Raw genomic sequence first — 18,225 nt, 5'->3', positions numbered from 1 at the left:
CAACAAGTGTTAAAGGGCCAGTTCCATTTGTAGCAGCAACTGAGCTGTGGGCAAATCATCAGGTGATTTCAGAAGGAAAATGTCTTTTGTGGCAACACAAAATATACTTGCACAATAAAATATGAGAAGGCAAGTGTATGAATATATTGAATGCAGAGGCAATTTCACCTGGAAAATGTATAACTTTCCATAAACCTGATTTTTTGTTTTTGGTAGGGCTACAGCATCGTTATCTTTTTCTATACACAAGGCTTCTCTGCTTTCAACCATTCCAACGAACTTGACTTTTTATGTGCTGAGTTTGGTTCCATAGACACCCATGACCCTGAAAGTGATGTTCTCATCGTGAGCTGACTGTCGGTTTTCTGTCACTTCGGGACTAACAGAGCTCTCCAGAGTTACAGGGTTTCCTGTCTGGTGAAAATGCTTCACTTCACCCCTCCCTCCTAAGCAGTCCTCGACTGCAGCATCTGCGGCATGGCTCCGCCTGTAAATCATACTGTCACTTCTCACACTCAGCACCTCTCGACTGTGAGCAACCGAGCTGGTTTCAATTTGAGCCCTGAGCAAAGTTAATAAGTTTGAGATAAATTCAGCTGGCCTAGCTGGAGCTGATTTGGAGTGGTGTACGCTTTCTCCCCCCTGATTAGCCCTGGTCCTAAACTTCATTGGCAAAGCACAAAGAGAGAGTCTGTCTCACCCTGACCCCTAATGCAGTGTGACCCCATACAGAGTAGCCTGTTATCATTGCTATTTAGAGAGTTCAGGTTACAGGTGAGTCAGGTACTAAAAAGATAATACTGACATTGCATAGACTGACTGCTAGCTGTGGGGGTTCACTTAGGAATAAATATTGAGAACATCCAGTTGAGTGAATCTTCAATTGCAAAGCAAGCTGGATCACAAATAAAGGAATCTCAAAGGTTTTATTCCCAAAGGTAAGACAACACAGAAAGCTGTCATAGAGGAAAATGAAAAAGAAGTTGAAATTGAAGTCAGACAAGTGCGCATTGTACCAGAAGTGAAATTATTCATAGTAATTGAGAGTGGCTTGCCACACATAAGTGCCCATGCCATTTAGTAAAATAAACCTCACATCGAGCTAATATTCATCCGTGGTAACCTTTGGCAACTGGTGTGATGTTGGTAAGCACCCGTTTGGCCATCATTAACCAGCTGGAAGTGACTAGAGTCTTTTCTGCTTCCCACCACATGATTGGAGGCTACCCCCAGTAACATAACGCAGGGGCCAATTATAGATAATTTAAGACTTAAGCAATTTGGACAGATTTCTGGAAATTACTGTAGAGGTCTTGTTGCTGTCGCCGAACAGAAATGAGAGCGGGATATTTTGACAGGTTTTTACCACAGACCAGTTCACTGATGCACAAAGGCAAAGGTTGCATGGTGCCTAATATCCATGTGTTGATTGGGGCTAAAGTCTGGGGGTTAAGTAAGGTCTAGTTAGCCGGGTTCTGAATTACTGCAGAGAAGGTAAAGCAAAACAACAGGCCTCCATCCCACCTGTCCACCAATTACCACTACATAAACACGATGGTCGGTCGGCTGCATGCACACGCATAAGATAAATTTACGTAGGTGGTCGGACTTCCCCAATTAAGGAATCTGACAACTGGAGACAGACTGAAAAATGTTCAGTTTGAGCCAAATACTATAAAACCCCAAAGCAGTGACCAGTCTGGGCATGCTTTGGAGAGTCCACTGCAAGTACATTCATTCATTACAGCTATATTTCCTGGTAAAACAGGCATTACACAAAGCAGTGAGAGCCAAAGCTGGAACAAAGGGCAAAAAGATAAACATGCCATTTCTAGGCACTCTCTGTTAATGTTAACATTTTCGCCAGGCTTTTCTACCATGTTGTGAAATACAATTCAACTGTGGCCCTATAAGAGATATTTCTCTCCTTCTGGAACTGAGCCTTTTCCCCTGCTGTCTTTGGCCCCTGTGACCTGGCTGTGTTAACAGGTGGATGCACCCGTGTTTGCTGCCTGTCTCTCTGTGTTTGTCCATGATGGTCAGACAGGAAGCTGGCCAGACTGCGGTCAACCTGAGCCAGTACTGAATCCTTTCGGCTAGGTGTGAGGAAGACTTGGTGACATCACTGTTATGGGATAGTCTTCTGACGAAGGCAAGAAGGAGGAGGCATGCTGTGAATCTATTTCTGGAACTGGTTAAATACACCCCATCCTAGACATGTGACACTGCCGTTCAATTGACATATTCACAAAATATACAAATTATACCCATCAAAATAACATATCTTGGGTTGAATTAAAGTTAAAAACCAAACTTTCTGGCTTTGCCATAAAACTGGATATTACTTTTGAATTGAATTAGTATCTGCGCCTGGTTTTAGTTAAACCATCCAGGCATTAGCCAAACTAGGACTAATTCTATGGCCTGGTATGTATCAGGGACTTTCTGTTCTGTGGACCACAAATATCCAAAAATAGTCACGTATAATTATAACTGTATTTGTGTGATTGTGCATATGTGTGACTGCATGTGCTTGTGTGTGTGGTCTTATTCACATCACACATACATGCCCCCTCTCCCACCGCTGGGCTGCTACCACTTCACCCAGAGACACAATTAAGAGCCCTGGCCGGAAAGCAGGCCTGAGCGGGTGGATGCTGAGACGAGACAGGCTCACCGGGCAGTTCCTTTCCCTCCTCGTCTCGGAAGGCTCTCTGGCAAGACGCAGACGGCCCGAGATGTCAAGCCCAAGCAAAAGCGCAATCTGTCTCAACACAGTTGGCTGACTGCAGGACCTAAAGCAGTCCCAACACGTAGCATCCCTCTGCTTACTTTGCACTGAGCCATGCATGCTCACACAGAGGGAAACAGGAAGGCTTGATCAGGCCAGCGTTCCACAGCAGTTACGGTGGTCTGCATGCAGAGCGGCTGAACTCACGGGACATGGCCACTGATAATTTTCTCTGCTGTAGGCCAGCTTTTCTTGAGAGCCAGTGAGAAAAGTTTTGTTCCTTTCAAAGTCACTGCAGGGCTGTGAGGTACGTGGTCAATAATTACCAACAGATGCTTCTTCTGTCTTTATTTCTATGTTCTAATTGGGAACATGAGCCCATTGTTAGCCTGAATAACTGAGACCATTTCATTGATTAAACATACCACCTTAGATGCAGTATTTATGTATGAATTGAGCTGTCAATAAGTGTGACATCTTACTCTATTGTAAGATCTGAAGAAAATAAGAGTTCCCACTGAGTGGGACAGAGTGTCCTCTGTCAACAAATGGAGACAAATCACCTCTTAAATGTCTACTCCAGAGTCCCTGGGGTCAAAAGATAGTTTTGACTATATATAAAGGGCTATATTTAGGACAGTGTCGTGTATTGCCTCTAGCACCACATTAACCTCCGACCTCTAACTAGGCACTAAGCTCCTGGTGGTTTACAGCTGGGACAGCTACTCTGTGCACTGAGACTGGTGATAATTTATCTACTGGACAGCCCTAATACATGCAAATTAACCCAACTCAAGAAAGAGATACTCTAAACACACAAAAAAACAAAAGAAGGAAATATTAGTTATAAGTTTGTTTAATCTTTGTAGCAATCAATGGCTCTTTATTACAAAGGCAGATGGACTACTTAATTTTCAAGTGGTGTGTACCTATTGCCTACTTCCAGAAGGTTAATCAGCGCTTTTCAGCACCTCCTCTACCACCACATAGAGAGGACGGTGTAGGAGCCTTTCTGTCTTCAGGTTCGGGATGTGTACTCAGAACAAACAAACAGATTTACCACTTAGAAATGCAAGTGCTAAGTGAGAGTGTTGCGTTTCATTGGGTTTTCAAGGTGATTATCATCATGCCTTTGAGTTTCTGTGTCAAGTGTTTGTTTAGCCTTAACCTTTGATGTAATGAGCAAGTCACAGTGCCTTTTTAGTTACAGTTTATTTCACTTAACATCTAAGGAATAACTAATTTCAGAAGATGCAAAATTTCCATTTCCCTATTTCCATTAGTGTCTAATTGGCTGCTGGTGTTTGACACCCAGGTGACAGGTGTTTGTATTTCCCTTCCTGACACCCACAGTAGGTTTATTTAGGTTTTCACATGCAGACTACATCCACCACCCAACTCCCACTAGTCCTATACAACAGAAGGAAGGCATCATCTGTGTGACTCACATTTCTATCTGGGCAGCCCAGCAAGCTTGAAACACAGCTGAGGTCCTGCATGTAACTTAGCCTCGCTCCTCTATAACCCCAGCCATAAAATGACACAAATCCTCAAGTAGCTCCTCAGCAGTCATCAAACCCCAAGTGCCTGTTAAAGCTCACTGACTCCCCCTCACCTCCACCATCCCACCCTTGTCTTATAAAACCAGGAGCCATAAAACCACCACTGGGCTCATTCTTACTCTCCATGTGTCCTCTGTGTCGAGACGAATGGACAATTCATACATAAAGATGTCATGATGATAATTTTGAATGTAACTGCATCAATTGGGGATTCATATTAGGTAATTTTTTTGCTGATCAGAGGTCGGAGCACAGATGCTGGAAATCTCAAAAGACGATGCTCGGCTCGTGCATGTGTGATTTCCAACGCAAATTAGAGAAGTAGTGAATGTACAGTCCGGAGATATCAATATATCAGAGAATTTTATTTTTACTTTGCGCCAGTCACATAGTAACCTGTGTGCTAAGTGTGCACTTAACAGAATGTCCCAATAATGAACAAACAGAAAGTGACTGGAAACTTTTATGACCAGCTTCCAGGCCGACACAAGGAAAACATCACCAGCCTGAGTAAGTGTGCTGAGGAGTTGGATGTCAGACCAAACCGCCCTTCCCGATCATCGCACCACCTCTTTTATTCTGTGTTCTCACCCCACCCTTTTCCTCTGCCACTCACTCCAACTCCTCTCCTCAGGGTGGACCCAGAAAAGTCTTGGCAGTTGCTGACATCTTTCCTTCATATTTAAAAGGCCGAAATAGAAAAGTACTGACAAATTTAACCTTCACAAAGTGACCATGAAGACATGGACATGACATTATTTTAAAGCAAATATTTTAGAAGAATATTAAAAAGCAAGTAACCTTGAATTTGATTAATTATTAATCATACAACAACATCATTCCTTCAGGTCTTACAGATTAGAAAACAGTTTCGCAAATAAAACGCTGTTTGAGTTTTGCATCTTATGGAGCTACATGGAAACAATTACTTCCTGGCAAATGCAGATTTGTTGGCAGATTTCTTTCTGAGTGTGTGTGTGTGTGTGTGTGTGTGTGTGTGCATGTGTGTGTGTGTGTGTGTGTGTGTGCGTGCATGCGAATGTGTGTAGTTACACTTGAGCACAAAGAGAATAATTGCCACTGAAACGTCACCGGGTTTCATTTGACAAGTGTGCTGTGCATCAGCCAAGCAACATCTGGATGCAAACAGAGAATTGACTGCCAAGCACATGCATTACAGCTGAAGCCTCTCTGCATGAGGATGCCTGCGAGGCTGAAAATTAGCTGAGAAAGTAGTGTAAAAGTTGCAAAGCAGGAACGTCTCTTTGTCTGCCATTCCACGCCGATTCCACAAAAATACAACTCAATAATTCAAATTAGGAAAGCAGCTACATTCATAATTATACATGATGTTTGAGGGAAGAAAAGGGATAGTTGGTGGTAAAAACTACGCAAATACAAATAAAAACTACCCTAAAAATAAAGCTAAAGGTTATAGTGACCCCAAGGAAGCATAAAATCCTCATAAAATAAAGTCCTCTAATGCATAAAGATGTCATAAATATCCCTTTCAATGTTTTTACAGGACATATTAACTTCACAAGTGGCTGCTATAACCACATCCATATACAACTCTTTATGCAGAGGCCCTTCTTTGTGCTTATTTCAGGATTCAAGCATGAAAATTAAGGTCAATACTTTTGTGGTAATAACAAAATAAAATTTGCAACTGTGGAAAGGTTAGAAAAGTAGAGGGAGAAATCAGTGCAAAAACAGTATAAGTAAAAGTGAGTCTTCTAATGACATTCACACATTCTAATGATATCAGAATCTGTTCCCAGTGAAATGATTTCAAGGACACTTGTGTTTAAATGTCAAACTTAATAACAATAACTAAATAGAGAGGCATGTACCTTCAAGGCTGATGATCTTAAACCTAATTAGCGAGTGGAGAAACAAAACATAATTTTTTTTTTTGGATCAGATTTCAGATCTTGGAAAAGGTGTGCAGCATCTATTCTCTTTCAGGTCAAAATCCACACTATTAGTTTTCAGCTTTGACACACACCTGGCAGAGCAGAATATTCCCTCTGTTTCCTAGTCTGCACCACACCGTCTGCAAACAAGCAAGAAATACTGGAAGCCGTCCTCAGATGAACTCTGACCTGGTTAGCTGTGCCACTGAAATGTAGACAGGGGGGCCTCTCTATTCTGCATGTTTAGTGAGAGCGTTTGACAAATTGAATATAAGTGCCTAGTGAGGCAAAGGACGTGTGTTTTGTAGAGGGGTTGCGGTTGAGTTAGACAAAAAAATTTGCTACTGGGGTCTGTTCTCTTTTGGCTTTAAATGAATCTGATTGGCTGCATGGGAGTGTAATTGAGCCAAATTATGTCAACAACAATGATTAGCATTGGCTTTCCTTAAGTTCTGTAAAATACATTGTTATCACGGTCAACAATGATTGGAAATAAACTTTATGTTTTAAAGTACATCGTGTGTATGATAGGGAATGACAATGTTTCTTAGCATTGGATACTCAACCTCCTGCCAAACTTCAGTGCCAATGTTGGAAGTAGTTTGCCCTTTAGGTAGTGAGGTGGATGAGGGTGTGATGGTGATGGGCGTGTTGCATGTCCAACTTTCAGACATGAATTAGTGTCTCCTCACATACTTGTAATACATGTTGGTTTTCGTATTTACCTTAACCACAATCTTTCTCTAAAAGTGTTTAAGCTGCCAAACCTTAACATTAAAAGAAACAACACAGTGGTCATGGACTGTACAGGTTGACAAAGCCCTATGTTAATTATCTGATTTGACGATTGTGATTGGTTAAAAAAAATACAAGCAAGCCAGCTTTCATCCCCCCTATACCAGAATGATAATGGATTCATCCATCCATCCATCCTTTCTCCAGCGCTGCCACAGAGCTAAAAAAAGTGTGGACATTTATCATGACAACGGCATTATGCTGCACCAACACTACTTTTCAGCAAGCTATATTAAGAAGCAAAAAGTATACAATGTCAAGTGTCATGTGTAAGTTTTTTCAAAGAAGCTAGCTTGATATTGTCAGTATGGATATGGCAGAGGGTGAAAAGAGACCGAAGAAGACATTGTCAGAGGAAGCAAGACAGAGAAAAATAAAGAGTGAGCAAGAGACAGGGACAAGAGTAAATTTCAGACTGGCTTTTACTCGTTGGCTTCAGCTAAAATAGCTGAAAGGATGCAAGACAAATGACAAACCGGCCTTCTTGCTGCTGGACTAGTAAGCAATAAATTATTAGCTAGCTTACTGTGTTGTGTTGCACTTGCTTGTTGTTTATCTGTGTTAGCAAAGTTAGCGACATGAGCAAAATCAGCAAGAGGTTTCACAGACAGAGGTGTAGCTAGCTCACTAGATAACACACTCGGACATTGGTAACACTACTCTAAGTGCTCTTGCTCTAGCTTTGTTATTGCCACCCAAGTTTCAAGTGACATTATGTAGTGAATTACACTCTGAAATGATAGGCCGGGCAACAAATCATACCAAATCTCACATAATGTTGCTTTAATCAGCTTACTGATGCATTTCTTTCAATGTTACCATGCACTGTTTCTTGTCAGAAGGACATGTTTATATTTACATTTATTAATTTAGCTGACTATTAAAGCCTCAAAGGTCTCTCTTCAGAAGTCAAACTACCGCTGCAGTGCTAACTTCTCAACTAGGCAGCCTGCGCACACACAGCTGTTGCTGGTTTTAGAGTATTGTACTCTATTGTACTTTCATATGCAATCCCTCAGATTCTGCAAAGGATAAACAATAATTGGCAAGACAACTGTAAAATGGTGATAAGTTGCTGAGTGTTATAGAAACCTTATGACAGCATGATAGACCGTGAGGGCTGTCCAGCCTACAGTTTTCTGGCTGAGTGACTTGCTGTGAGGTTTCATATGCTGGATTTTCCCTCAAGGGAACAGCAGCCGAGGCTGACAGCTTTAGGGCGGTGGGGGTGGAGGGAGAACAGGAAAGAGGTGGTGCAGAGCATTGGAGGCAAGGCCATTTTTATGACTTTGATTTGGAAAGGACACTGCATCACTTGTATAGTGATGCTGGCTGAATGAAAAAACAGGAATGGAATGGGGCTGGTGCACTGAGTCCAGCGCAACAGGGAGGTGAAATGAAGAGTCCAGCAGTGATCATGATTATTAGTCTTTCTTTGGCTAATGTGACTGCTTCAGGCTGCCTAATCAAACTCTGGATTTTATGGTCGGATCAGTTAAGTAAACTTCATCTGGCTGCTGTCTGCGTTCGCCTTGTGCACCTCATCGTTGCTCTGTGCCCCGCTTTGTTTCCCCTGTTCTTGGCTCAGAAAGCTGGCACAGACAGGGACTGAGACATTAGTCTGAGTCTGTATTTCGCTTGATTTCAGACATCTGTGGATGCAGTCCCTTCTGAGAAAGTCAATAATACAGACACATATTGAGTGTTCTAATTTCACAGACCATTTCTAGGCCATATATAGCATGATTCTGACATTTTGTTTAAAATGTCAAACCATTTATGAACAAAAATCTTCTTGTATTCTTACGCACACATCACAACTTTCCTATTGATATGGCTCTTTTTAGGCTATTTAATCTATTTAATATATAATACTCAAAAATCAACTTCAGTTATATGATGAAACCTGTAACCATGAAAGGAAATTCATGCAGATGACAAATTCCACAGAAAGATAGAAGTCCTAGTATGTCTTTCACTGAAAAAGACATTCAACAAACAATAAATGAATACTTCAATTGTTCAGAGTAGAAGTGTTAGTCCTTGTGCGGCGTCATAGGAGACACTTGTCAAACCTCTGCATAAATGTGTGTCCATATTTAACTTATTTACAGTATTATAATGCCACCCCATTCCATGACTCCCGAGGTGATAGTAACATGGAAATAGACTGGCTGTCATGTGGGATCGCTGTAGAGGGATGAGATCATTATTATGTAATTGGCTCTGTTATTGCAGTCTCTCATAATGTGTGAAAGCAGGCATCACCCGCATTGGCACCCTGTAGATCAGCCAAACCTCAGTGTTTGGAGAAAGCCCCTGAGATCCACCATATCTGTTTCAGCCACACTGAGCCTCTAGGGCAATAACTGGCCTGGAACAACCAGCCTCCAATCGAATAGCCTCTCATTGGCTGATTAACACTGCAGGGTCCTCCAAAAGCATGAGCCTGTTGAACGTAATGGAGGTCTGATTTCATAAAACTCTCTTGTTTTAAAAAAACACACCGGTGGAGCAGAGTGGATTTTCAGTAATGCGCTACATGACTTGATGGAATCCAGATTTCAGGCAAGTACAGCAAAGGGACTACATTAACCTTTAGCTGATACATATTCATAAGCAGTTCATTTTAGGAAAATAAAAAGGTTGCCATAACAAATACACAACCTGTATCTAATCCCTGTATTGTAGGTGTGGTTTAATGTTGTTTATGCTGCTGATACAAACTTTAATCCCAAATTAAATTCATTACACTCTAAAACTCGCTATTTAAGTCCATTGGGTTGGCAATTCTATCCATAGAAGTTCTGTTGAAAGTGCCACCGCAGTTCATAAAGTCAAATAGATGGCTTACAAATATTTATTTTCATAAAAACAATGTGGTAGTATTAAAGTAGAGGTATTAACTTCATAACTGAGACTGTTGATGGTAGATTTGGACTGGGCCCATATAGAATTACCTATTATCATTTGTGTCAATAAGAAATGTATGCAGAACCCCATAGAGTAGAGAGGTTGGGGAAGTGGAGTCAGTTTTCAAAAGTGATAAAAATCAGATGGCGCCTGTTGAGTAGGTGCCTGTTTATGTCCTGTCACTGCCACGGACAAAGACTCTACCTAGTCACGCCTAAAACAGGGATTTCCACCTCAATTCTCACTGAAATTTTGGCTCCTGACTGTACCGGTATGAAAGTGGTAAGATGTGTTCCCTTCGAGTCTGGTTACCTCAAAGAAAGTGACTAAGGCCCCATCCACACTACTGCGTTTTCTAATTAAAACGGAGACCTTTTGCTACGTTTGCACCTCCCCTCCAGACTACAACGACGAAAACGAAGACCTAAAACGGAGAAGTTTGAAAAAACGCTACCGACCTCGTTTTGCATTTCAAAACTCCGGAGGGTGTTTTAGTGAAGACAGGCCAAAACGGAGGACTTTAGAAACGATGACGCAGCCGCTCATGCTCGGCTCTCTGATTGGGTCTTGCAAAACAGAAACACGATGCTGCTGACCGGGTTTTTGACATCATATTTTTATTAAAATATTCTGTACCGTGTAAATAACACTCATCTGCCTACACTTGTACTGTGCATGTCGCCGTTTTCTGCCTCCACACTCCCGTGTTACATTCAGTAACAGTCCCAGCTTGTTATTGATTCATGCAAAAAAAAAAAAAAACTGGTCTGATGCTTAGTCTGTATTTATTTATTCTTTCGCAAAATCTTCTGTAACTACGGAATAGACCATCTGCTTCATGTTTACACTGGCACGCACATGCCCAGTGCACCTGAACGGGTCCTAGCTGTGCGTTTCAATGTAGACGGAGATCAACTCCAAAACGCAGCGGAAACGCTGGTGTGGACGGAGATCGTATTTGTTGTAATTCTCCGTTTGTAAACTAAAACGGAGTAGTGTGGATGGGGCCTAAGAAACTCTAAAACAGTCACTTAAAACTAAATGCCACTTCAAGGCCAAATGGCAGTGCTCATTACCAAGATACTGATATGTTGCTTAAATTCTCTTCCTTCAGATCAAGTAATGTAACATAGACATGCTGCTCTCCTACCCCTTCCAGCTCATATTCATTTTTCCATATTGTTGTTTTTCCTCGCCATTAGCCTTCACCTTCAACTGTGCCTTGTGTCACACCCTCTCCCTCCCTGGGCTTGTGATCTTTAGGCTGGTGAGAAACATGCAGAGGTGTTTCTTTTCCTTCCTGTTCCATGCACCACTTTAAGTGGAGACCCAAGAGACTTGGACTGGGTTTACTGACAAAACTTTCCACTCCCCCACACAATCACCACCTCAGGGTAATCCATCGAACTTCATCTGCTCCTTCTCGGGGTCTGCCATCTGCACATCCTTCTGTATAGGCACCCATTATTAGAGTTAGGCCTCAGTGAGCAACTTCAACCAAACTGAAGTGCGCTGAAGCCACAGTTTCAGGTCATTGGAGTGCGCTGAGGTGTAGGTGCTGGGTAACTCTAGATTTTTAATTACAGTGTGCATGGCGGTGCGATAAGAGGGTCACGGCTTCCTGATAACCTGTTTGGTGAGTCAGTGTCTGTAAGCTGTGAGAACTGGACAAAACCTCATCTTTGTGTCAATATGTCTCTCTGAACTTCCTATAGACTCAAAGAAAAACCTGCCACCTGGGTTCACCTCTGACAGTTGAAACCACACACCTGAGTCACTATTCAAAGTCTACCTCAGTAGGATACAGTGACAAATACAGAGGAAATAATGAGCGGAAAGTCTATCTTAAGTTCAGACCATTTCGTCTGTTGTCAGTATGGTCAGTATGAGATTATTTACACACGGGCCAAAAATAGCAGTGCCTAAGCGTGGGTGTGTTACTACAGGTATTGTCGAGAAGATGAAATAGAATACAAGAAGTCTTGTTTGAGTAACACTCCTGTGAGTTTTTAGGTTTATCAGACATCAAAACACTACACAGCACTTTAATATACTACAAGACAGGATTTTACAGCTCTGTAAAGTTATCCTTTAATCCTTTGCTTCAATGATTGTGAGATAAAAAGTAGAATTCTACCATGGATGAATGTTTGCATGTATTTGTTTGGCCAGCACAGTATGACATTGATTGTGTTGTGGCAAACATTGAGTCTGGTTCAACTTTTTTGCGATTTTCTTTTGCCAGAGCCCTCTGCGTTGGGCTCATTCATTGAAGTGAATGAGGAGAAAATTGTATCATAACAACTTAAACATACTGATGTTCCATTCAACGGGCACATTTTGTGATTGTAATATTCAATACTCTAAATCTATAGAAACGTTGTATACAAATTAGATATATGGTATTGACGTTTATTGACACTCCTCCAAGAAATCCTCCATTTATCATGACAACCGGCCAGTAACTGCGTGGTATGCCAGCTACCTAACCTGTGATGAACTCACCATTCTAGTGCCAGGACACAGCAAGCTACAGCAGACAGGACAGCACTGAGCTCTGCAGCAAATCTAATAAACCTGTTACAGTTTTCTTGCTCCCACCAAGAATGGTAACCACGCTGCTCAAATATTTGATCTCAGGAAATAGTGGAGGACAATTTCCTTTGAGAGTAACATTAGAATGCACGAGCCTGGCTCCCGGAGGTTTGGGGCCACCACCGCCGGGCCACTCCAATTAGATGGAGCTTCCCTGCTGTGGCCGAGCCAGCCTGAACACAGGAGCACCCGAAAGGAGCTGGGGGAAGAAAAGGAGGAAGGAGAGAGGGGAGACACACACAGCCCTGAGCGCTGTGTTATGCTTGGCACATACAGTATTTTGCCTGACGTCTCTCCCTGTCTACACTTACAGCCCCTGATCATGCTGATCATAGACAGCAAAGTGATCATTAGACAGCCAAAAAAAAGAGGAAGCACATGTAAGGATAGGGAGAGGAAAGAAACTGCTGCTGACTGTCTCAGATAAAAAAAATATGTTAAGATACCTCAAACTAAATTACAATTTGCTTTTTTTATGTGTGTTGACTCACACTACCAACACAAAAAGTGATCTTGATTGAGTAGAAGTCAATGAATGACAACATGCATCTCCTGTGCTCTTCTTCTTCTATCCCCTACAATTATCTTGTATTGATAGCACTTTTTGTTAACTCTAACTTCTTTCCCTAGGTATTTACCCCATTTATGTGATATGTGCCAATAGCGCTTACTAGTATTTATAGCTGCTTTTATTAATATGTGGTAAAACTTTCTATGAAGGTCATCGCTATAATGACTTATGCAAATATTTATAACACGATATAATGCTTCCATAAGACATTATAACAGTTGTTATAATCACTTACAAACATGCATTAGGCGCTATAGCAAAGTTCATAATGTATTATGAACTTTGATTTAATGTTTTATAACTAATAGTAATACCAGTTTATGTCAATGTGCGGCAAGAATCACACACACACGCGATCCACAAACACTAAATGTCTCTTGGTTTAAGTTAAAACCTCTCAGCATAACTCAGAAGACAGAATAGCGGTACAAAAATCTTACAGCTGTGGTTTCCTCTGCCGTTGTTGCTGAATTGGCTGCAGGGGTCTGTGAGGTAACTGCTGGCCGGCAGGCTAGCTAGCTACCCGTACGGTTGGCTCACTAGCCCCCTGCCCTCACTTGTGGAGCTTCTCATGTCTGAAAAAAAAAGATTTTCAATCCGCCATGGATTTTCGTACAACTGCCATTATTTGAAATCTACACAGTTGATTTCTAGCCTCAAAACTTCGCGGAAGTGGATTTAGTGATGAAATAGCATACACAAATTGTAAAATCTAAAATGCTGGCCCCCGTCTGGTGCATGCAATGATGATGCAGTGAAAAGTGAAGATTCTCTCTGACCAATCAGAGACTGGTCGCCTCAGCTCAATCTAACTCGCTTGGAACCTCGACGGAGGCGATACGAAAAAAAAAGTACCAGGTACCAGGTACAGCTTTTCCCCGATGGAAAACCATAAAAGACATAAAAAGGAAAAGGGTCATAACATGCAGAGAGGGCGAGGTTGCGCCAGGACAATAGATCCAAACAGCGATTTTTACAACAACAGCATGGCAAACTAGAAGGTATGCTGAATGACCGTGGGCAAGTAATTTAACGTTATATCTGACACACAAATCATGGCTGGAGCGGCTGGAATAGTTGTGTGGCTCGGTTCGCGTAAGCGTATGCTCTGCTTACAAAGCGTAAAGCCGGCTGGGTTGTGATACCATACGAGCCTGGTTTCAGGCATTTAGTATTAGTGGCACTTTGCCCCACTGTCCTAATTATTATTTATTTACTTATTTGTCAATTGGTAAGTGATAATAAATGATAGTAGTAATCCGCCATGTTTGCCTAAAACAGGATCAAACTTGACTTTTTTCATTTTTCATGTGAAGATGAACATAAATATAGACAAATATGTTTTTATTGTGTACAGTGTATGGTTGCTAAGTGCTGTTTGTTCACCTTCTCTTTTTCCTTTGGCCTGAAATAGGATTTGTCAAGAATAGACTTGGTTCTCCCCATTGTAATAAGACACTGTTTTAAAGCCCTTGAAGTATGCCATTGTTCATTTCACCCCTGCCCTTTCTAAACGTATTAATCCCATTGCCACGGTCTAATACTGAAATCCCCAGTGGAAACACTTACTAAAACTCGATCTGCTCGACCACACAAGATATTCCCATTTCCCCTGCAACAAGTGATATCAAAGCTATAACCATGGTCACTGCTAAAAGGAAGTACATCTGTAGGCCATCCATTTGTGAGTATTCAGCAAGGACTTGGATACTGACTCTTGTGCAGGTGCTATCCTCTGGAAGGTGATTAGACATCATCACTCTTTCATTAACTCAGTATTTCTAGTATCACGGTGACTGTGTAGAAAGAATGGACCTTTTCATCAGCCATCCCAACTAATGAGTCCTGCTGAAAGGACCAGGTTAAGGTGGAAGGATTATGAAACTAGAGAAAAGCGGGGAGAAATATGACAAAAAAAACATGACACCTGGGATTTGTGAAATTATGCAATGTTTTCTAAATGTATCTAAATTTATTAAAACTGTAAAACTAGGATAGTGGGCATACTGAGTTAAAAACTCTGTAGTCAGAAATAAAAAAAAAAAAGGATGTAAGCGCAGGTGACAGAAATGAGAAGGGGAAGTAGGAAAACACATTAGAATTTATTTTTAGGTTATGACACTGCAGGCAACAACAACAGTCTCATATACACCTGATCATAGAAACAGGTAGGAGGGGAGGAGAGCTGAATATTCCGTTACGTAGACCAGACCGGAGCGCATACAGGCTCTTTGTGAAAGGTGTCTCTGTGTGCAGGCAGAGGTGCCACACTGACATCATCCCGAGATGCGGATGGGACTTTTCATGTGTAGCGGTGCCAGGGAGCTGCTAGTACTGTAGCCGGCCTGAGTCAGCACTACGCTCCAGACACAATGGTGCAAGAATCCATGACAGAAGAGAATTTAACAACATTTCAAAACATGAAGTCTGGGCACTAAGGGATTAGTACATTTTATTAACATTTGATTAAACAATTATGAGATGGAACTTTTTTTTCTGTAGGTACTCATATAGGTGTCATGGTCTTCCTCAGCAGATGGATGGAGTTGGAAATGTGACGGAACTTTCACTTAACAGTTGCTCAATCATCCAAAGTTCACAAACCATCATCACATCCATAAGCTACTGGTTATACTAAACCAAGAAAGTCTATAGCTGAGTCACGGAGCAAGGGTTTTCATTTGGAATAGAGAAATTGTGTAATTATCTCTTTCTAAGAGTTGGTCTATCTTAAAGTAATCTTGTAGCATTGTAAATAATGGTGACAGCACAAGAAAGGCATCATTTTAATTCATCAATTCAACCTGTCACCTGTTCTCTGTTGAGCGGACCCCTGTTGAGGTCGTGAGCCCATTATTAGTTTCTACAAAGACCAATGTCATAACATTTGTCAGCACTTTGAGAATGAGCCTTTGTCATTCCGACGTAATTACAAGTCAGGCTCTATTATTGGAAATGTAGGAGAGTGACCTGCGGAGATCACGCTCTGCTTTTATAGCATTTCATTGTCATCTGAACCAACTCAGAGGTCACTTCACCTAAAGGCATAGAGGGTAACCATGTCGTTACTCAGCAGAGTTCATTATTGTTTTTTCAGATATTCTGTCAGAAAGGTTGGATTTAATGCAAGCAAGCTGCATTAAGGTTTTCTCAAGACAAAAAAAGCAATTTGAATTTTTAAATACTTTCACAAGTTAAACTATAATGGGCCATTGTTGTTGTGAATTTATCACATTCTGTTTTATTGTGGTTTTTGCTTTATGATAATGGCTCAATGGTGGCACCTAGCCAACGCTAATGATGTTTAGCAAAAACTATTGGTGTCACCGTTTTTTCCAGATCAGCCTACGTTTCCTTCCCTGCAGATAAACTATCAATGAGTGCCCAAGGTGTTTCAGTTTACTAAAAGTCAGGAGCAGATAAGGCTGAAATTACAGTAGCCCTATCTCCAGGGGAGGCCAGCGAAAGGAGAAGATATACAATAAAGCGTGCAGCCACATTCACCACACACTGCTGGCCATAGGGGGTGAAAGCCATGATACATTTGTTTCCCAGTTGTATTTCCTTAGTGGCATAGCTGAGCTGTCTAATGTGGTATCCGCTTTGACCTGATGGAGGTGGCAGCTGCCGGGTCAATAAATAATCATGCAGTTATGAAGACAGCTTGGACATGCAGAATATGATTTGAACATTATACTTTATTGTTGTGTTGCATGGTTCTTGCTTTCTAAATATGTACAGTATATATAAGTGTTTTCCGAAGTATTGAATTAATCTCAAAATATGCAATCTGAAATGTGTCTACATGCTGTCACCCCTCAGTCTTAACTGGTGAAGCCACTGGGAGCTGTTGTGGTTCTGCATGGGATATCAGGTATGTGTGAGAGAGTCAGAGCAGGGAAAAGAAACCCATCCTTCTGAGGGTGTCAGGGCCTTGATAAGTCCTGTTTAAACCCTACCCTTTGCAAAATGCCATGTGTCAACAGTTGCCCGTGGCCAAAGCGCTCTGATCTGGCTCGGTAAACACCTGGGGCAGCCCATTCATCCCTATGAGACCTTGGCTGACAATGGGCATGGGTATAGTTCTGCTACCAGAGTGGCCAGATATTTTGAAGAATTAACAAAAAGCTGCTTTTTCAACAAGGAACCAACAGTGAAAGCAGCCGGAAGAAAAGTTGAGATGGTTCGCCGAGAGGATTTTCTCAGTTCTCCCACTTGCAGTCTTCTGCCTTGTCTAGGGCAGTTGGCACTAGCTGTGGAAAGTCTCAGACAGGTGTTATGTCGGTTGTCAGTGGCTGAAGCCACCTCTGCCTCCTCTACCTCTGTTGCACTATTCGTCACTCAATTAAGTCTTAGAATTCTTCATGGGTCTCATGGCAGATCATTTAAATCCAGCAAAGGTTTTAATGCACTTCTTGCCATTACACTATGTCTAATGGAGCTCAGCGTAGAAGGTCTCCACACAGCATAATGAATGCTTAAGCATGGTTCCCATGATGACGACTGAACATTTTAAATATTATATTTGATTGAAATTCTATAAATTCTTTGCACAGTGCACCTAATAAAAATACTTCCTTTTATAAAAAACCCATATGCCATTTTCCTCTTTTGATTCAATTGTTTTGACAAACACACTTCAAGGGCAACAATGCAAGGACTCATATACTTACTGTACTAACACACCCAAGCACATATGACCTAAAGGTTTTTAAAAAAGAGGGGCGGACTGTTCAAACATTTGCAGTGGAATCTGAGAGCAAGGAGAGGTGGAGGACATGATTTGGCAGTTTACCCCCAGTGTTTGCCTCAAAATTTTGACGCCATGGCTCGAAGTCAAGCTGAGAAGTTTCCCAAGGCCTGCTCGGCCTGCAGACGGGTGTTCCATGTAAGCTGTGAGCCTGGCCCCTGAGGATCTGCGTCCCCCCTCTGATCGACTGTAAGTCAGTCTGCAGGGCAATGCGGGGGCGTGAACATGCCCAACCACACCTCTGATGCCTCTGTGTTTGCCATCACTGGGTTTCCTTCTGCACATGTTGAGATCAGTCACCTCACAAGCTCAGAAGTCAGTAGCTCAGTCTGTAAGGACTGTTCGAGTCCAGCTCGAACCAGAGTTGTGGTAGGTGGAGAGGTACCCTGGGC

The sequence above is a fragment of the Micropterus dolomieu genome, linkage group LG02 (genome assembly GCF_021292245.1).
Source record: "Micropterus dolomieu isolate WLL.071019.BEF.003 ecotype Adirondacks linkage group LG02, ASM2129224v1, whole genome shotgun sequence".
Classification (NCBI taxonomy): domain Eukaryota; kingdom Metazoa; phylum Chordata; class Actinopteri; order Centrarchiformes; family Centrarchidae; genus Micropterus; species Micropterus dolomieu.
The sequence above is the reverse complement of the archived record's forward strand: the minus strand, read 5'-3'. Positions refer to the sequence as shown.